General features: G+C 37.9%; 1 pseudogene; it reads left to right on the top strand.

Moving 5' to 3' along the window:
- Window positions 1-22,716, top strand: part of LOC100342566 (RAC-gamma serine/threonine-protein kinase-like) — a 106,087-nt pseudogene that overhangs the window by 60,520 nt on the left and 22,851 nt on the right.

Raw genomic sequence — 22,716 nt, 5'->3', positions numbered from 1 at the left:
TCTTTCACTTTATAAATTCTTTTTATTGTCTGTTTACATATTTTCTCTTTTATATTTAAGTCCTTAAATATATGGAATCTATCTTACTTTATACTAACAAATACTTTCTTAACATATAATGTGCCACTCCTGGAAGACATAAAATAGATTGTACTTGTATCTTAACCTTCACGATGGTGGTGGAGAGTAACATGTTCCAGAAGAAAGAATATTTAACCTGGATCTAGGATGTTCAGAATTTGGACATGCCAAGATGTTTGTCTGTGTGTGGGTGGAGGGAGGATATGGGAGAAAGAGTAATGCCAGGGGTCAGAAAAGAAGTGGATTTTAATAAGAAATAGATAAAGAAAAGGCAAGGAAGATAAATGTGTATGAATAATATGTGGTTACATTTGCTTGCTGAGAAATATTTTAAGGGAAAAATTAAGTATTACAGTGCTGTTTGCACTCTAGAAAAATGCAGAATGATGTTCCTCAAAAGAGAAAAAATTTCCCAGACAGAGTACCAATCGAACTTGGAGATAAGCAAGCAAGAATACCATGCAGAACGGTTTTTTTTTTTTTTTTTTTTTTTTTTTAGACTTTCTTGAAAGTCAGAGTTAAAGAGAGAGAGAGACAGAGAGCTCTTCCATCTGCTGGTCCACTCCCCAGATGGCTGCAACAGCTGGGGCTGGGCCAGGCTGAAATCAAGATCAGGAGCTTCTTCCAGGTCCCCCCCCCCATGACTAGAAGGGGTCCAAGCATGTGGGCCATCTGCTGCTGCTGCTTTTTTCCAGGCCATTGGCAGGGAACTGGATTGGAACAGCTGAGACACAAACAAGCGCCCATATGGGATGCTGACATCGCAGCTGGCAGCTTCAACCCCTATGCCACAATGCCAGCCCTACCATGCATTCTTAATAAGGGCCTGCAGCAGCTGGCATTGTGGCTCAGCAGGTTAGGCTGACACCTGTGATGCTGGCATCCTATATGAAGATGACTGAAGTCCCAGCTGCTCCACTTCCGATCTAGCTATCTGCTAATGTACCTGGGAAAGCAGCATGAGATGGACCAAGTACTTGGACCCCTGCCATCCATGTGGGAGACCCAGATGGAGTTCCAGGCTCCTGGATGTGGCCTAAGCCCCAGTGGATGCAGCCATTGGGGAGTAACCCAGTGGATAGAAGCTCTCCTCTGTCTCTTTCAAATACATAAATAAATATTCATTGAAAAAAGGGCCCTCCATTTTTTCTTAGTGGAGTAAAATCTTACATATCACAATGGTTTGTTGCTTTTCAAAGTTAATGTTACTTAGAAAAATCTGTCTTTAGTATTTAATCTCGTTGGGACTTCTTATGCATCATGTAAATAGCACTGATTCAGAGTTCTTGAAAATTACATAAAACAAATGCAAGGCTAGTCTTAGAATATTTTTGGCAAATAGTTGGCTTTAATTGGAGAATCTCTTAGGTAATTGTTCAGTTGAAAAGGTATTATCTCTACATGCAGCCAGTGTGCAACTACTAGCTAACATTAGTTATGTTGTCAATATTATTTACATTTGATTCTTGGTGATTTTTTTTGTTGTAATGTGGTCTGTGAGCACTAAGTAAAAAGTTTAACTTTGGTATTTAATTCTACAAAAGTGGTTCAGCCAACTGCTGGAAGGAAAGTAATGGCAGCCATGTTGCAATGAATATCTAGCAGGTTGGCTGAAGTTTGTTTTGTCTTGTCAAGCAAAACCTAAACATTCAGTTCATTTAAGGATTTCACTCTTGTTTTTCTTTTGCTCTTCAAAAAGAATTTCTGAATTAATTTGATTATACTATTCTTATAACTGTTTATACAGATTGCAAATTTGCATTTATAATTTGATGCTTTATAATTAATTTAATGTAAACATACTACATCAAAAGTTAATAAATACAGCTATAAAATTAAAGCTTAAGTTAAGCTGGTAAGTAAAAAATAACAGGCAAAACTAAGAAAAGAAAACATAGTGGTAACAAAATATTTTTCTTAAGATATAATGTGAGTTCAGGCAAAGAGTACAACTTCTTCTTACAGATTCCTTTATCTGTAAAGTGATTAGCTTAGACTAAATTTATTTTGAAAGACCTCACCAGCTCTAAAATTCTCTGAATCACTAAGCAAGATAAAGCAATGAAATAATTTAATTATGGCCTTTCTGCTTGAAATACATTATTTTTTTTTCTAGTCTGGCTTGAACACATTGTTTTTTGTCATGACTGCATAATGGAAAGTCCTGAATGCCTTCAATTAAATATATTTAAATTCCCTAAATCATGAAGTCATCTTGATTAAAATATCAACAGCTTATCACAGATGGAGTATTTCCAAAATGGGATAATCCTCTTCAGGTAGCAGGTGCTCCTGCATTGTATTGAAATATCTAATTGAAAAAGATGCAAAGGTCTTTTGTTTCTTGTGGAGGCTAGGCAGACTTTTAACTATGAAAACAAGCTGTCAAACACAAAGTAAACTTTTTAAATTCCTTGGTTTTTTTTAGTATATTAAAATATGCATATTATGCATCATTAATTAATCTCACCAGAAAGCAACAGGCTAGAAAGGTAATAAAAGGGTAGAAGCAAAGTTAAAAATATTTGTAAAATTATTTATCTTTTATTTTAGAATCCTTATTCTACTCATGAAAACTTTTTTAATATTTTGTTTTAAATCACAGCTGGTCTGAAAAGCAATGCATTTAAATTTAACAAGAAATTTAATAAAAAATGTAAATGAGTTAAAAAGGAGATTAAGTGAGAAATAGCAATAAGAGTAAGGATACTATCTAAAAATGAACTATTAAAAAATACAAAAAAAGACATGGCCTGTTTATTTTAACTTAGCTTATTAATATGAAAACATCCTTTACAGAAAGAGAGAAACCAAACTCTAGCATTCTAACCTTAATTTTTTTTAAACTTTTATTTAGTAAATATAATTTTCCAAAGTACAGTTTATGGATTACAATGGCTTTTTCCCCCCCATAACTTCCCTCCCATCCGCAACCATCCCATCTCCCGCTCCCTCTCCCATTCCATTCAGATCAGGATTCATTTTCAATTATCTTTATATACAGAAGATTGATTTAGTATATATTATGTAAAGATTTCATCAGTTTGCACCCACACAGAACAGAAAGTGTAAAATACTGTTTGAGTACTAGTTATAGCATTAATTCACATTGGACAACACACTAAGGACAGAGATCCCACATGAGGAGTAAGTACACAGTGACTCCTGTTGTTGATTAACAATTTGACACTCTTGTTTATGGTGTCAGAAATCTCCCTAGGCTCTAGTCATGAGTTGCCAAGGCTATGGAAGCCTCTTGAGTTGGCTGACTTCGATCTTATTTAGACAAGGTCATAGTCAAAGTGGAAGTTTACTCCTCCCTTCAGAGAAATGTACCTCCTTCTTTGATGACCCATTCTTTCCACTGGGATCTCACTCACAGAGATCTTTCACTTAGGTGTTTTGTTTTGTTTTGTTTTGTTTTGTTTTGCCAGAGTATCTTGGCTTTCCATGCCTAAAATACTCTCATAGGCTCTTCAGCCAGATCCGAGTGCCTTAAGGGCTGATTCTGAGGACAGAGTGCTGTTTAGGACATCTGCCATTCTATGAGTCTGCTGTGTATCCTGCTTCCCATGTTGGGTCGTTCTCTCCCTTTTTTATTCTATCAGTTAGTATTCACAGACACTAGTCTTGTTCTAACCTTAATTTCATAATATGTGAGTTCAAGGCCTAGATTATCCACGTACTCATGACCCAGGATTTATTACTTAGCCTATCTGTGCCTTAACTGACTCACCCACCAAATGAATGCAGGGGAATTATGATATCATCAATTTCCCTGGGCAGAATCCCATTCAAGAAGAGCTTGTATTGGTCCAAGCAACAAGAAAGTGACAGTTAACAATCCTTCTATCTGGTAGACTCTCTGAGCTCATAAGAAAATGAACTGTATTTTTAAAATGTTTTCTCATCAAGTTTTAGCTATAAAATTTTAGACCATTTTCCTGCATTCATAATAAAAACAAACTTCAAAGGAAAAAATTAATGGTAATTTCTCAATAAAATATTTTTCATCTTCTCCCATTGTACCTTGATGTAAGACACAGCTTATGTTTGTTTCAATTGCATCTCCCTGATGAAAAGTAGTTCTTATGTGACTGAAAACAAGGTATATATGAAAAAAGGGGGAAAATATGCTTTTTACTAAATGTCTCTAAAACAGCAACTTTGCTTTGTTGATGTAACTCAATTGCATTATTTATTTTTACATTTATTTCTCTATTTCAAAAATAGTTTAAGTAGCATATATCTATTCTAAGAATTATTTATTGCTCATTTTTTTTTCTAAAAGTTACTCATGCAATGTACATAGATTTCAGTACAACAGAATCTCCATTTCATTATTAGAGTCATTGTGGAACATTGAGGATGGGGGAAGACAGGAGCTCGGATATAGATATACCGAGATACAAACTCTTATTCTGTTACTGTTTATTAAATCATACAGTAATTAGGTTATTTTTCTGGGAATCCTTTAACCATTTAGAAAAATGGGGCTTACACTATGCAACTCAGAGTATTACACTAATAATTACATCAAACAATACAAATGGTGATGTTCAATAAATGGTATCTCTTGGCATATATTATTATTCCAAAGATCTGAAATCAGCATTACCCCATATATACTAAATTAGTGTTAAAAATTATTGCTCAATCTTCATGTCTAATTATATGTATAATTTAGATTTATGTTATAAAGTTTTCAAGTTATTTGAGGAGGTAGATGGATTAATAGGTAGGTGGGGTCCTGGTCAGAATGAGGAAAGAAAAAATGCCTTTTAGAGGGTGCAAAATACTTGTTTCTCAATAAAAGCTATTTTTAGCAAGATAAAAGTGCCTTGAAGAATCCCACTCCTTAGTTTTCAGTTTTAACACAAGAATAGCAAGGAAGCAGTGATGCCAGCCTTCTAAGTTTTGGTTTATCATGTGATAGAAAGGAGAAGTTACCAGTCACACCTTTCCTGTGGCGTTTTGCATTAGCATGAGCAAGCTATGCAGGATAAAGAGGATTACAAATCTGGCCTTTTGATGGGTTTTGTCCTTACCCTCTAATTGATTGTTAGCTGTTCTTCTAATTTTTTCCCCTAAAATTGTGCTTGTAGGATTCTATTTCCTCCAGTTCCTCAGGTCTGCTCTCTTGTAGCCCCCTCCTCCTGCTTTACTCACTACTTTAAGACTGCTGACTTAAATAAATCTTGCTTTACTCACTGCCTTGTCAGTGTGGAAATTCTTCTTTCACATGAGACAAGAACCAGGTTGCTTTTGCTCACTGCCATTTTACCCTTAACAGACCAGAATGTCATGTATGTAATGCGCAGTAGCCATTCCTGCACAAGGGTTGTCCTGCACAAAGGTTGCCTGAAGCCCCATCAGTAGCCTCTGGGAAGGCATCATTTCCTACTTGCATTATCCCTGAATCCCTCCTCTTAAGACATGTGAGGTACATATGGAAAGTTTAATATCTTTTTTTGAAAAATTTATTTATTTTATTTGAGAGTTATAGTTACAGACAGTGAGAGGGAGAGACAGAGAGAAAGGTCTTCCTCTATCGGTTCACTCCCCAAATGGCCGTAACAGCTGGAGCCACATGATGCAAAGCCAGGAGCTTCTTCCTGGTCTCCCACGTGGGTGTAGGGGCCCAAGGACTTGGGCCATCTTCCACTGCTTTCCCAGGCCATAGCAGAGAGCTGGACTGGAAGAGGGGCAGCCAGGACTAGAACCGGTGCCCACATGGGATGCTGGCGCCACAGGCAGAGGATTAACCTACTGCGCCACAGCACCGGCCCTATAAGTTTAATATCTTGATCTAAAGATCTTACTACCATTTATCTGCTGAATTAGAATAAAGATCAATCAGTCAGGGGCTAGTGAGCAGGATCACTTACAGAGTTGAGGGCACCAAAAAAAAAAAAAAATCACCATGTTAGGCAAAGGTCATCGAGAAAAGCTTTATGAAAGGTTAAGTCCTCCAAACTGTGCTGGACTTGGTGTGGAGAGAAAGCAGGAAAAATAGAGAGAGTAGACAAGGGAGACTGAGTCAGAGGGCACACACATCACCTGGAGGTGTTAAAACAGATGAGGAGTTAAGGAAGAAAACTACTGGGTTTGCCCTCTGGCTAGGTCACTGTCAAACTAACAAGCAGGGGAAAATCTAGCATGGTTCCACCCAGAAGAAAGGCTGAAAAGCCTTTTGTGATGATGACCAAAAACATGTAACATGTTAAGTATCACAATGAAATAACTTCCTTAGAATTCATGAATATTAAATGAAAATGTAATGAAAGCTTTCCCTCCTACATATCAATGTGATGAAATAAGAACAGGTTTACATCTTTAAATAATTGGGGGATTTTTTTTTTTTTTGGTAGAGGAGGAAGATATATCTTTAAAACTGCTATCAAACTTTTATAGGAATCAACTGAAAAAACTACAGGAGTTCTATATGATTTGGTAGGAAGATTAAACTGATATACTTTTCAAACAGAAATATGAGTGAAGCAAATAATAAAAGCAAAGTCTACTGAGCAAACCAAATCCCTCACATGGTACATCCCACATAATCAAGCACCACATTCAAATCAGTACTGGAGAAGTACTACTATGAGAACTTCAAACGTCATATTCCAAGTGGTTTATACATTTCTATATCAGAATAAATCACTGGTTATTGACTGCATATATTTTATCAGACAGACTTTTCCACATCATTATAGAAGAGTCTTAAGTTATAAAGCCAATTCAGGTTTCTAATCAACAAGGACTATGCAGCCAATGCTATTTAGACATTTCAAGCTCTTTGGCATTCGGGTCAGGTATTTTTCCATCAGTGTTGGGGCACCTCACCCAGCTCCTGTGTGAACAAGCAGCACTAGCCTCTAAAGCAACTTCAAAGTCAGAGTTCTTGGAATTCTAGTAAGAGTCTTGCAACGTGCTCATGTGTAAGCATGAGCACACATGCTCACACACGCACATACAATTTCCTATTGTTGATATTTTAACTTGCTTTTAAGTAAAGAAATTTTAATCAATTTCATTAATATTAATATTTACTTTTCTATATCGGTCCCTGAATACCACACTGCCACTTTGTTATACTAAATTAAAGCAAATTGTTGAAATCTTTACTTAGTATATACCAAGTTGATCTTCTGTATATAAAGATAATTGAAAATGAAAAAAAAAAACTCTGTCAGAAATATCCAATTAATCCACCAAAAGAAACACATCACTGTGTCAGTTAACAAGCAGTTCAATGGATTCACACCTTGATAATTCTAAATGGTTCAGTCCTTTGCAGAGAATGCTAGAAACCAGAATGTCTGTTGTTAGTACCCTTAATGATTACTCCTATGAGGAAAAATGGATAGGCACCTTCTATTCAGATGTACAAATGGTCTACTTTGTTTTAGTGAAAGGGATAGCAACAACATGGAAGAGACCTGTGTTAGACGAACTTAGGACAAAAGAAGCCTCTGGATTCAATAATAACCCCAGCATGGGATACTGAACTCATAACTGGTACTCATGCCCTGGTTTACCAAACCTCTTGGGGCATTTGGGCCACAGGAGCAGCTTCTTCTCAGAAAGGAGGCTTTCCCTGATTGTTAAAAGCATTATAACAAACTCCCTTAGGCCATGTGCTGCTGCCTGTGGGAACCCTCACATGAGCTCAGAGGCATCACAGGCCAAGATCCTACCTTCATGAGAATCGGAACAGAACCCGTGGCTTCTGCAGATATGAAATACCAGAAGCTCAAACTACAAGCAGTACTGGATTCTCACCACACAAGGTTCTTGAGGTGTGCTTTGTCCTTCTGCAGGCCAGCCCATTGGGGTAGTTTTCAGATACATGAAGTGTCTTAGAAAAAAGAATGTGGTTCAGATAGGACTGAAAGTACAATGAGGAGGTATTTTTTTAGCTTAATTTTTTTAAAAATACATTCTACAGGATCTGAGTTGCCAAAGATATTTCTATCTGAAATAAAAGTAGAATTGTCCTCCCCCTAGCTCACTTAGAGAATAATTTCCAACAATCTACTTTAAGTGTTTCACATAGTGCAGATAACCTGATCTGACCTGATATTTATTCCATCAAGTCAACAAAACAATGATGGAAATAATTTAATGGACTGCCCAAACTATCCAGTGGTTTCAAAGCAATGCCTGATTTATCTACAAAATCTAAATAAAGGAACACATCATGCTTTCAAAAATTTGGTCATCTGTAGAATATCCAAATAGACTACTGACAATTTTAAGACATAACATGAGAGGAAATATCATTGAGTTTTATTCTTGCATATCAAAATATCCAAACATTTTCATGTATGATGATCTAAGGGTTTGACTGGGATTTAAAGAAATCCATTCTCTGACTTGATCTGCCCTAGTTGACCAGTTTGTTTTGTCATAGATTTCTGGAATTTCAATACTTAGACATCCTATTCCGATTTTGTAACCTCCAGAAATCTGTTTTTCATCTTTCTGCTATTCTCTGTACATTAACTGATGTGTTTGGGATTTGAGAACAGCTTCTTACTACAGAAATCAGCCATGCCCCAAACTCTTAACTTACACGGTCTTACAACAAAGTAATGCACAGCATTTCAAAGGTTTCAAACTTCTTCCCCTTTATACACATTATCTCATTTGATCTCTACAATTTTTCTTTAGACATACAGAAAAATCTTTATTATCTCCATTTGACAGATGAAGAATTTGACAGTCATAAAAGTTAAATATATTACTGATGATTAAACCAAGAAAAACAGCCAGATTTTTGATTACATATGATTAAATGTAGGAAAAGTACCTGATGGCAGTACACATTATCAAATGCTTGTATTGGGGCTGGCGCCATGGCTTACTTGGTTAATCCTCTGCCTGCGGGGCCGGCATCCCATATGGGTGCCAGGTTCTAGTCCCAGTTGCTCCTCTTCCAGTCCAGCTCTTTGTCGTGGCCTGGGATGGCAGTGGAGGATGGCTCAAGTGCTTGGGCCCTTGTACCCACATGGGAGACTAGGAGGAAGCACTTGGCTCCTGGCTTTGAATTGGCGTACCTCCAGCTGTGGTGGCCATTTGGGGGGTGAACCAATGGAAGGAAGACCTTTCTCTCTGTCTCTCTCTCAGTGTCTAACTCTATCTGTCAAATAAATTTTAAAAATGCTTGTATTATAATTGTCTGAGTACAATGATCAAAATAGTGATTAACACTAAATTTAGACTGCATATTCTTAGGGTTTGACCCTATTATGTGACCTTATTTAGAAATAGCATATTTACTGATGGTCAAGTTAAGGTAATTTGGAAAGACCACCCTTATACAATATGAATAAAGCACTACCATAATAAAAGTGGGGAAATTTGGACAGAGAAGCAGACATGCACATAGAGAAGATGATGTGGAGATACAGAGAGAACCCACAAGCCAAGGAGTAGGTGAGGCTACCACCACCCAGGAGAGAAGCATAGAAGCAGTGACTCTCACAGCCCTCAGAAAGAATCCTCCCTACTGACATCTTGATCTTGGACTTCCAGGTGAGGCCAAGGCCCTTTATTATGGAAACCCTGGGAAACAACACCCTCACTGAACATTTGACCGACCTTCCCTGTCACTATGGGGGGTCTCTCCAGAGTTCTCCAACTGCTATAAGTGTAAACATTGTAAGTTTCATTAGAGCAATCTGGAACCCAATTGCCTATCATTTTCATTTCCAAATATGTGGTCTTTGGAAGGTCTTAGGCTTTGATGAGAGCAGAACCCTGGCATCCAATCACAGTTTTCAACCAAAGAGTTTTGCCAGCCACACCAGCCATTTTAAAAATTACAGGAGCCACCACATCCATTTTCATTGGTATTATATCCACAGTCATTTTCAAAATTACAGGTTCACTCCAATCCACAGCATTTGCCATTTTGACATTCTCAATAAGCATACAGGCAGTAACTTAAAAGACACTGTGGGGAGCAACTCGGACTAGACTGTTACTGGAATTAAGACTTATTCTATGCATCTGCTCTCCCACAATATGGCGCTGAGAAGGGAGTAACAACTTCTACGCAGCTGCCTCTCGCCAACTTGAGTGATGACCTGCAGGAGCTGATCCTGCTCCTGATTGGAGGAGAGCAGCGTACTCGGCATGTGGGTAGCAGAGTTGGGATTGGTGGAAGAGGACTATAAAGGAGGAGAGAGACAACATGCACCAGGAACATCTATCTGAAGGAACATCTGAGCAGCCCCCGAGAGAGCCGGCCGGCGGTGTGCCGCTCCCCCGCCAAGTGAGGAAAGTGGCAGGGGTAACCACCCTTCCACGGAGGTGGAAGGGTCGGTAGCCAACCCGGGAAGAACCAGCAGCAAACCCGGGGAGGGCCGAGCAGATGAAAGAACAATGCAGGGTCCTGTGTCGTTCCTCCGTGAAGAGGGGGAGCGACATAATGGTGCCGTGACTCGGATAGGAAACCTAGGCAGGGTTTAGTGTCGTTCCTCCACGAAGAGGGGGAATGACAGACACAAACAAAAACATGATGAGGACACATTTCCAACACTTTCAGTGAGACGAAACAGCATTAAGATCAGAATCATTTAATAAAGTCATGTAGTGTTCTTAGGAACTTGAGGCACCTGATTCCTCTCTCTTTCTCTCCTCCCCATCTCTTCCACAATACTGAAACAAATAATTCACAAATGAAAAAAAAAAAAATAAAAGAAGTATCACTTACTGATTTAGAAAAGTACTCCATGTCTCCAAAACGCAGCATTTCTTAAAAGCTTTGTTCAGGACATAAATTATATCTAAGAGTCAAGGTGAGGCTTTCCATTTTTTTACTCTGAAATAAGATGCTTAAGGTACTAAAAGCTCATGTATTATGCGGTGTTTGGAGTAAAGTGCATCCATTCATTCAAATATTTATAAAAACAAGACATATAAAAGATACTTCCTTAGAGACAAGGTCATGAATATATAACAAATAACCAATTCTCTAACAGATTTTTCTTCAAAATTCATATTATTTATCAACTGGACTTTTACAAGTAATCATTTTACAATGCCAATCATAGAGATTTGCTCACAAAAACTAGGAGAAAGAACGATGCTTTCAAAAACCCAATTTTTGAAATGTAGTGCTGGTATTTACTAGTTATGCTACTGATGAGTTTCAGTTTGGGAAAAGAATAGCAAAATGCTGGAGAAAGATGTAAATTCTGGTCCATCATTTGCTGGCTCTGTGACTTCTGGGCAGTTGCCTTACCTGTAAGACGCACGACATTAAGTAAGCTACATCACGACAGAAGTCAACCAAATGAACTCTTGAAATCCATTCCAAATTTATTTATTGGTTATTCTATGGTACTCAATTATTTTTATAATAGCAAATAAGTGGAGATGCTATTTATTTCCTTGCATTGGAATGCACACAAGTAGGCAGCTTGTCCTTAGCAACAAAGATGTGTCCAGAGACCAGACAAATGTATCTGCAATGTTACTGTCTTTGCTTTAAAGGGACATTCAAAAGCTCTTTTCTTCCTCCAAATTTGAAAACAGAATTACTATAAAATCCAGAAATTTCACTTCTGAATTGCACTCAAAAGAATTAAAAGCAGAATCTCAAAGAACTATTTTACAGACCTGTGTTCATAGCACCATTATCACAACAGCCAAAAGGTGGAAGCAACCCAAGTGTCCATCAACAGTTAAATGAATAAACAGCAATGGAATATTATCCAGTCTGAATCAGAAAGGGAATTCTGATATATCCTATAATATGAATGAACTTTGAAGACATTATGCTAGGTGACATAAACAGTCATAAGCACTATGTGATCCAACTTATATGGTATACCAAGAGTAGCCAAATTCAGAAACAGAAAGCAGAATGGTGGTTTCTGGGAACTTAAGAGGAATGGGGAATGTGGAGTTAACGTTTAGTGTGTATAGAGTTTGAATTTTTTTTAAATGGAAAGAGATGTTAGAATGGGTTGTGGTGATAGATCAAAACAATGAGAATATACTAAACACTGTTAACTGTACACGTAAAATGGTTAAGACTGTAAACTGTAAAAAATAAACAAAAATAAATAAATAAAAAACCCTAGAAGAACTGAATTATACAGTTATATGGATCTCTTGTACTCTGAAAAACGTCAAGCCCTTAATAGTTGATCAATTAGTCATATAGACAAAGGAGTGAAATAAAGTGCTTTAGAAATGGTACAGTAGCTCAATACACACATCCCAGGTATGATTTGTGTACTGCTCCAATATAATAGAACGTAATCATGGGGGACAATAATAATTCAGAGGAAAAGGTTATGAAGTCCTACTAGAGATCTCAGCTCCACATTTGCTCTCTAATACTACAGCATCAGACATTTTCCTTCTTCCTATCTTCTCCATCTGCCAGTTAGAGAAGCTATCACCACTCCCTGTGTTACTTAACAGCGGTAGTTCCCATGGCCAGAGGCAAATTGCTTCAGGGTTGAGGGTTGGTGTGCATCAGAGGTAGGGGTTTATGCCTCAGGTCTTTATTGTAAGATGTTCTGGGAGCTGGAAACGCCTGCTGATAAAAATTCATATAGAATTTCTGGAATTAGACAAGAATGTCTTAGACAAGAATGACCAAGAAGAGAGATGTGGGAGGAGATGGATGGATGCAAATCCACAAAGAAACCAGTGGGGAGGAAAGTGGTATTTTGAAGGCCCCTCGCCATTTTGTTCACTATGTTCCTAAACTGCCAACATGAGGTTGCCTAATCAAATGTGTTCTCCCTCTGTAAATCTTTGAAAATAAATTTCAACCATGTATTCTGCCTCTAATGAAATTTTGTTCTCTGGGTTAATTGCTAATGTACTCCTTTCTTGCAGTGTGGAATCAAACTGTCTTTAGTTAGATGTCCCTCTCAATGTTAGGAGATAGAAGTAACAGTAAAGGCCTTTGAGGTTTCAATTACATAGCTCAACTAACAATCATATCATTAAAACATTTTTGAGCTATACAGAGAGTATTGATATTAATCATCTCATTTATAGGTGTGAAAACTCAAGAATAGAGATGCTAGACAATGCAAATTTTTCAAAAATTAAGTAAATTAGAACAAGGGCTCTCATATTAAGAATTATTTTTAAAGTCTGGGGACACAGTATATAAAGCTACCAACTGCAATGTCAGCATCACTTATGGGCATCAGTGTCCCAGCTGCTCCACTACTCATCCAGCTCCCTTCTAATGGCCTGGGGAAAGCAGCAGAATATGGTCCAAGGACTTGGGCCCCTGACACCCATGTGGGAGACCTGAAAGAGGCTCTTAGCCGGCGCCGAGGCTCAATAGGCTAATCCTCCGCCTTGCAGCACCGGCACACCAGGTTCTAGTCCTGGTCGGGGCGCCGGATTCTGTCCTGGTTGCTTCTCTTCCAGGCCAGCTCTCTGCTGTGGCCCGGGAGTGCAGTGGAGGATGGCCCAAGTGCTTGGACCCTGCAGGAGAAGCACCTGGCTCCTACCTTCGAATCAGCACCATGCGCCGGCCGCAGCGCACCGATCACGGTGGTCATTGGAGGGTGAACCAACGGCAAAGGAAGACCTTTCTCTCTGTCTCTCTCTCTCACTGTCTACTCTGCCTGTCAAAAAAAAAAAAAAAAAAAAAAAAAAAAAAAAAAAAAGAAGCTCTTGGTTCCTGACTTTGTCCTGGCCCAGCCCTGGCTGTTGCGGCCATCTGGGATGAACCAGCGGATGGAAGATCACTCTCTGTCTCTCTATCTCTCTACTTGTAACTTCAAATAAATAAATATATCTTTTAAAAAATAAAATCTAGTGACTTAAAAAAGAACAATGATATGTCAACTATCTCAGGAGACAAAACCTCTGGAGACCAAAAGGTGGTGCATTATTTCTCATGGGACTGTTGAGAACTTGAGAAATTACTAGGTCATTAAATTGTATATAAGTTGGCATTTTATATTGATTTTGTCAATTGCAATTTGTTCTGAGTGGAAAAACAAAACTGATTCGTGTAGATGCTTGCTCCAAAGTGACTGAATCAAGTTACAATCTAACTCTTTTACCATAAGAGAAAAATCTAGGTGTGTTTCCAAATAGAAACACATTACACATTACAAATCTTTTTTTTTTTTTTTTTTTTTTTTATTTTGACAGGCAGAGTGGACAGTGAGAGAGAGAGACAGAGAGAAAGGTCTTCCTTTGCCGTTGGTTCACCCTCCAATGGCCGCCGCGGCCGGTGCGCTGCGGCCGGCGCAGCGCGCTGATCCGATGGCAGGAGCCAGGAGCCAGGTGCTTTTCCTGGTCTCCCATGGGGTGCAGGGCCCAAGCACCTGGGCCATCCTCCACTGCACTCCCTGGCCACAGCAGAGGGCTGGCCTGGAAGAGGGGCAACCGGGACAGAATCCGGCGCCCCGACCGGGACTAGAACCCGGTGTGCCGGCGCCGCTAGGCGGAGGATTAGCCTAGTGAGCCGCGGCGCCGGCCCACATTACAAATCTTGATATATGACTCAAGCAACACAATTTAATTAATCAACATTAACAATATTAGCTTAGTCATTAAAGCTAATATTTTAGCAAGACAATGATCAAGTTTTATATTTTTAAAACAAAAATAGCAGAGCTGGCGTTGTGGCATAGCCAGTAAAGCCACTGCCCATACTGGCTTCAGCTCTTGGTCTGGTTGCTCCACTTTACATCCAGCTCCTTGCTAAAGGCCGGACAAAGAAGTGGAAGATGGCCCAAGTGCTTGGACTCCTGCCACCCATGTGGTAAACCTGGAAGAAGCTCCTGACTTCTGGATTTGGCCTGGCCCAGCCCCAACATTTGTGGTCATCTGGGAAACGAACCAGTAGATGGAAGATCTCTCCCCTCTCTGTATCTCTGACTTCCAAATAAATAAAATCTTTAAAAAAAAAACAGAAAAAAATAGCTGCAGCAATAAAAAATATGTCAAATATTTTATAAGTTTAAATCTGAACAGAAGGATCCTACAGGAATAAAGAAAGTCTTACTAGTATATTGCATTCAATCCATAAAAAAAGTTATGACTTTTTTGATAAATATTAAAGGAAATTATCAATTACTGTTATTTACCCATTTCCAAATTATTGTTCTTATCTCTCTGTTGTCTAGTTAAAAATAAAGTCATTGGCCTAAGAATAAGGTATGCATATTTTTTACACGGTTTCAATAAAAAATTTCTTAAGAAGTTGTTGTAGTTTTAATGATTCTGTGACTATTTTAAAATTTACTTTATCTGCAAGAAGCTGAACACTTTAACATTTGATTATTGTTTATAACCCTTTCCTACTTTTCCTGCTGGAAAACTCTTGAACTCTTTGTTGAACTCTTTATTTAGTAGGCCCATTAAACCTTTGACTACAATGTAAATTTAAAATATTATTGATGACAATTTTGTTGTAGCAAAGATCATGCATTTGTTGTGAACCTGAATGTAATGCATTAATTAATGCCTTAAAATTTTATTTCAAAAATACCAAAAATATTAAATTGATAACAAAAGAAACTTTATAGCTTTGATTTTTACAAGTAAAAAGTAACTGCATAAATCAGACAGTGGTCATTTTTGTGAGAAGTTTGATTTTGCAAAACAGAACAATTATAAAGGTTGAGGATCACCAACTTATATCTTATGAAATTTAACACAGCTAAATCCAAACCAAATCTTCTCCAAACTTTCCCATTGCACAGTCTTCTTCATCTCTGTTAATGGCAACTGTATGCTTTAAGTCACTCCATGGGAAAAATCTTGTATGGAGCTTTGTCTAGGCATCAAACATCTGGCGGGTTTTAACTTTTACCATCTGTCCCCCAACTATGTGCCTCTGATCTTGGAAAACTGGTAAGAAGGCCCAGGTCTAATAGGAGGAGGATCAAACCACGCCTGCCCCAACCTGTGTGCAGGAACCCTTACCTTGGGCCCAACCTGGAACCACCATAAAATCCCAAGGAAGACCCCTTGCCTCAGTTTCTCAAGTTATTTTTGGACAAGGCTAAGAGATTCTTTGATCTACGTGAAAAACACCCATTTTTGTGAGTTATAGAAGTTTTCAAACCCTCTTGGTGAATATGTAATATCATCTATCTTAATATCCAAACCAAATTTTGGGTTGGGGGGACAAGGCTAAGAGATTCTTTGATCTACGGGAAACACCCATTTTTGTGAGTTATAGAAGTTTTCAAACCCTCTTGGTGAATATGTAATATCATCTATCTTAATATCCAAACCAAATTTTGGGTTGGGGGGGCTGCATCTCCTATCTAGATGGTTACACAGATTTAGGAGCTATACTTTAATTTCACAATTTATATATAATTTTTAATTAATTCCATCAATTGTTCACCCTGCTCTTGAAATGTAACTCAGTGTGTCTGCTACTATTATTTTAGTCAAATCCACTATCACTTGCTGTGATTTTTATTGAAGCACTCTCCCACCTGACCTTTGTGCTTCTGTCTTTATTCTCTATAGTTCATGAAGCAATAAAGAACCATGATCAGGGGTCAGCACTGTTACATTCTGGTGATACTGCCACCTGTGATGCCGGCATCCCATATGGGTGCCAGTTCTTATCCTGCCCGCTGCATCTGCAGTACAACTTCCTGCTGTGGCCTGGGAAAAGCAGCAGAAGAGGTTCCAAGTGTTACGGTCCCTGCCATCTGCGTGGGAGATAATGTCTCAGCCCTGGTAGTTGTGGCCATCTGGTGAGTGAACTAGTGGATGGAAGATCTCTCTCCTTTTCTTTGCCTCTGATGTTCAAACAAATAAATAATTCTTAAAAAAAAAAGAAAGAAAGAACCATGATTGGTAACCTTTCAACAGAACTAGAATGTCATTAACTCTGGCCTCAAAGACTATGCTATTTAAATATTATTCCCTATTACAGGGAATCTGCTTTTGTAAAAACGGCCTATTTAGAACCAGAAAAAGGAAGTTTAAGATTAGTGTAAGGTTTGTTTTTTGTTTGTTTTGTTTTGTTTTATTGGTTTGTTGTTCCAGAAATTAAGGAGGTATCATTAAAAAAACATGGCATTATGATGAAAGGTTTAAAGAGCTGGCTTTTAGGGGAACTCACTGGCAAACAGGAAACATTTTGAACATCAGAATGAGTAATGAGAAGACTTCTGTTTCCAGCTATGTGGGAATAAGAAGTTAGGAAATTATCCTCCAGGCATAAGCAACCAGAAACTGAGGGATAATAAATGAAACAACTGTTTTCAGACATTGAAAGCAGGAAGCACAGGAGGAAAGGGGGTACCCTATCATTGCCCCCAGATTTCTTCTCAGAGGAACTGTCTAGACTGTAGCTCCTAACAGAAAATAGAGGTCCCAAGGAATTGAGGAGTCAGAATTGGGACAGCTAAAATCTTCAAGGCAAGGGGTGAGAACAGGAAGCTATGTAGAAAAAGATCTACACACAGGCTGTCTTTCACTGGATTCTAATTTGCATATGTAAAGGATATAATCTACAAAGGGAGACAGGAAACAGGTTCCAAAGGAACAATAACTAGGAGCTACAAACTGAGAAGTTCCAGAGTTCACAGAGGGCCAGGCATCTTTGAGTTTTTACCAGAAAGGGTAGACAGCCTTTGGTGACCCTACAGGAAAGTCAGTAGCAATTCCAGAGAGGATACATCTCAGTAGTGAGACAACATGTAAAAACAAACAAACAAATGCAGGAAGTAAATTCTGCGTCATGGATTGCCTAACTAGAACCCCAGAGACAAAATCAGTCTACTATGTGATTAAATAAATAAAATTTTCTTGAACTTTAGCTTTGCCCATGTATTAACATATGGCTATTTTGATACTATGATGGCAATATTCAACAGCTGCATCAGATTACATGGCCTGCAAAGCCAAAAATATTCCTTTCTGGAACTTTACAAAAACAATTTCTGACTTCTTTTCAACTCCCAACCTAAAAAAAGTTTACAAACAAGCAGCAAAATACCAAGGAAAACTGTAAGAAACATAATGCCTTCAAGAACAGATATAACATATTTTTTAGGAAAATACCAAACTTCAGTACTCAGTAACACAGGATTCAAAAGCTCAGTATTAAATTATGTGAAGAGACATGAAAATGTGTGACTTATAACCAGGAAAACATTAATCAGTAGAAGAAAACACAGAAATGATAGAAATAATGGAATTATTAGACAAGATATTACAGCATCTATTGTATATATAAGTTTTTATATAAATTCAACTACAGTTCTACAAATTTAAAAAAGTTACTAGTGCTAATAAGTTTAACATGACTGTATATCAGTATATAAGAATCAATTTGATTTGATTCTTATCAATAAACAACTAAAATCTGAACAAAAACTACTTTAAAATAGCATCCCAAAACATGAAATTCTAGGGATAATTTTACAAAACACCATCTAGTTCTTTACACTAAAAATATTTATTTATTTATTTATTTATTTATTTATTAAGGAATTATTTATTATTTTACAGGCAATGTGACAGAGAGAGGGAGAAAAGAAGAGTAAAAGAGAAGAAGACACATAGAAAGAGGACAAATGAGTGAGCTTTCACCTTCTAGTTCACTCCCCAAATGGCCACAAAGGGTAAGGCTGGTTCAGGCCATAGCCAAGAGACTGAAACTCCATTCAGGAATCCTGAATGTGAGTGGCAGAGTCCCAAGTATACTAGATATACTCTACTGCTTTCCCAGGCACATTAACAGGGAGCAGGATTGAAAGCTGAGCAGCTGGGACTTGAACTGGTCCTTCGATATGGGATGTCAGCTTCACAGATGGCAGCTAAACCCAGTGCACCACAATGTGGGCACCACTGAAAATATTTATAAGAAAAAAGAAAAGGGGCCAGCGCTACGGTGTAGAAGGTTAAGCCTGCACCTACAGTGATGGCATCCCATATGCGCCACTTGCTAATGCGCCTGAGAAAGCAGCAGAAGATGGCCCAGGTACTTGGGCCTCTGCACACATGTGAGAGACCTAGATGAAGCCCCTGACTCCTGATCTTGGCCTGGCCTGGCGTCTCCTTCTCTCTATATATCTCTGCCTTTCAAATCAATAAATAAATCTTAAATAAATAAATAAATAAAAAGTAAAAGAAAAAGGTAGAGATATCAAATGAATGCAGATATATTCACATTTATGGATCATAAAATTTAATTTTGCTAAGTACTCAACAGTCTTCAAATGTATTTATAATTTCAATATAAACACCATTGAAAATACAGCATGGTTTTAGAGAAATTAACAAAATGGTTCTAAAAAGAACATGGAAATCCAAAGTTCCTAAGTTGATTAACATGTTGGCAAATGTATAGCAGGTGATGTCAGGACATATTAGAAAGGTACTGTAATTAAGGCAGTGTGGTATTGATGGATAAACACACAGACTGAGCAACAGGTCAGGATAGAGAGTTCAGAAATAGCCTCAGAAGCAAATGATCAATCAATTTTCAGCATAGGTCCCAAAGTAGTAAGTAACAGTCTCATCAAAAGTACATAAATTTTATCTAGGAAACAGACTATTAATTAGAGTGGAGGCAGGGTTATACCTGCAACTGACTCAAAAATACTTCATAAAATGTAACATTTGATGTAGAAGACAAATTGGTAAAATGATAATCTTTGAGTCTGCATGAAATATATTCCTAAATTCACTTTTAGTTCCTGTAACATTTCTATGAGTGAAACTATTTCAAAATACAAAAAAATTAAAGTTAAGAAAACAAATCCTACTGGTACTCCATTTCACCCAGAACAAAAGCTAAAGACCTTTAAATGGCCCACTGATTCTATACAACCTTTCCCCCATTTTCTCACTCTTATTATTGCACCCCAGGCAGAGTAACTGAAATATACCCGTAGTTGTACTTACTACTTGTTGTAGCAATGGAGCATACACAACATGGGGAGCTGTAGAGTAGTTAAGAAGTCTAAGGAGGACATAGTAAATAATTTACTATAAGAAAGTTGCTTTGGTTTGGCTATTTTGTGACACTTTAAGGAAGTAGAGTTTTGCTCTAGAATGGGTACTGTCAAGAAGTATGGGTAACTCTATGACTGAGTATATTAATAAATTCTATCAAAAGCCATAATGGAACAGACCAGAATTGGATAATAGCAGCTTTCACTCATGAGTCAGGACAGGGAGATGTTTGGTCATTTTTATGGCTGAGGCAATGTTCATGTTTGGTCTGTGTTTTGACACAATTACAAGGTGATTTTGCTTTTATTTTGAGCCATCATGGTCTCACAGTGGCTTTGCCTAATGTTCATGCTCTGGGAAATTGCTGATGCTTAACAAAACACAGAAGGCAAGCTGTGCACTTGAGTCCAACTTGTAGCAACACCAGGTCCTTGCTTATGTTACCAGGCCTGGTCCTGGATATCAAGGACTGTTTTTCTCCATTTGCAACTCTCTGTAGGTGGCAAGAGAGTCAGATGGAGCACTACATCCTACCAGGCAACAGAAAGAGAGAGAATAAAACAATGTTGTTTCAGATTAATTTCGTGGAGGGTCAAAAATGTCAGACTACGGGTTTTGAGAGACCCTCCAACATTTTAAAGGTCTTCATATTTGTGATATTAAAAATTCTTTTTTTCTAGTAATAATTTATAGCAAAAAGTTGAAAGTGTGAAGACACTATGGGATCTATTTTAATATTACCATGGAACAACAGGAGTCACTGTTCACTAACTTACCACACAGGACCTCTGTCCTTAATGAGTTGTATTATGAGAGTTAACTGTAAAACTTGTTCTGAGTTTGTGTGTGTTTGTCTGTGTATGCAAATTGTTGAAATCTTTACTTAGTACAGAGTTGGTCTTCTGTGTACAAAGTTAATTGAAAATGAATCTTAATGGATAATGGGACTGAGAAGAGGAGAGAGGAGGAGGTGGAGGAGAGTTGGGAATGTAGATGGAAGGTCAAGTATGGTGGAAAGAATCACTATGTTCCTAAAGCTGTACTTATGATTTTGTATTCATTAAATAAAAGATTTCTTTGGGAAAAATAAATAAAATAAAATAAATTATAAAATTAAATATTTTTTGAAACTAGCCTTAAAAAATTACCATGGAAAAAGGTACTATGTGAAAAGAAATTACATAATAGGGGCCAGCTTCATGGCACAGCCGCCGTCTGCAAAGCCCTTATCCCACGTGGGCACTGGTTCCAGTCCCAGCTGCTTCACTTTCTGTCCCACTCCCTGCTAATGGCCTAGGAAAAACAACAAAAGATGGCCCAAATATTTGGGTTATCTTTGGGCCTCTGCCATACTTGTAGGAAGAAGCTCCTGGCCCAGCCTGGCACAACCTCGGCTATTGTGACCATCTGGAGGTAAACCAGCAGATGGAAGATCTCTCCTTCTCTCCTTCTCTATTTCTCCCTCTTTCTGTGTAACTCTTTCACATAAATAAATAAATCTTTAAAAAAAAGAATAACATAAAATAGATGATGGTAGTTTTAAGGAGCTGACAAAAAACAGGTAGAAAGATAGTGATTTATATGAGAAAAGAAAAAGAAAACAGAAGGAAACAGGCAGGTAAAGAAACCTCAGGCTTCAGAGGAGAAAGGCCTACTCTGGTTTCTACCGCACTTGGAACAGCAGTATGGTATGGCTGAGGCTGTAGTGCAGGGCAGGTTTCTGTGTTTCCATGTTTCCTGGTCAATGCTTATAGCCCTAGGCTCAACTCAACCAGAAACAAATTGAAAAATGTTCTAAATACTGTCCCTGCAACCTCTGTCTTCTTCAATTTAAATAGTAACAATCCAAATGTCCAGTTTTTGTTTTTTAACATTTATTTTATTTATTTGAAGAGTAGAATTAGAGAGAGAGAAAGAAAGAGAGAGAGAGAATCTTCCATCTGCTGGTTCACTACGCAAATAGCTGCCATGGCCAGGGCTGGGCCAGCTTCATCTGGGTCTTCCACGTGAGTGTCCAGGGCCCAAGTATTTGGGCCATCCTCTGCCACTTGCTGCTTTCCCAGGCACATTATCAGGGAGCTGGATCAGAAGAGGAGCAGACAGGGCTCAAATCAGAGTCCATATGGGTTGCTGGAGTCCCAGGTGGCAGCTTAAACCATTTACATTTGGCTTCAATCCAAATATTCAAAGAGTGCTTTTCACAATCTTGAGCAGCATGACAAATTTACAATAACAAATTTACCATTCATGTTCATTCAAAAATATATTTCCAGAAAGAATGGCTTATTCATAATTTTCAAAATTATCTAATTTATATACGTATGCTAAAATGAAGCTAACTCCAATTCTGAATTGGGACAGCACTCATAAAAGAAATCCAAAGGAATCTGTAAAAACAAATGCTCCCTAATGACTTTGACTTAATAAAATTTCAGATATTTTGGTGATAAACAATTTGGACACCGTTGAGTTTCTGGTGTATTATGTTTACAAAGGTAAAGAAAGAAGGTGGATAATTTTATGCCATTGTTTTCTAAAGTTTTAAACTCAGGTATAGTTGATAACACGAAAATGGTCCAGCAAACTTTTTTGATTTTAAAAAATGTAAAATGTGGGACTGGCATTGTGGTACAGGTGGGTAAAACAGCTCCCAGCAATTCCAACATCCTGTATGGACAAAGATTCAAGTCCTGGCTG

The sequence above is a fragment of the Oryctolagus cuniculus genome, chromosome 13, assembly GCF_964237555.1.
Source record: "Oryctolagus cuniculus chromosome 13, mOryCun1.1, whole genome shotgun sequence".
Lineage (NCBI taxonomy): Eukaryota > Metazoa > Chordata > Mammalia > Lagomorpha > Leporidae > Oryctolagus > Oryctolagus cuniculus.
The sequence above is the reverse complement of the archived record's forward strand: the minus strand, read 5'-3'. Positions and strand labels throughout refer to the sequence as shown.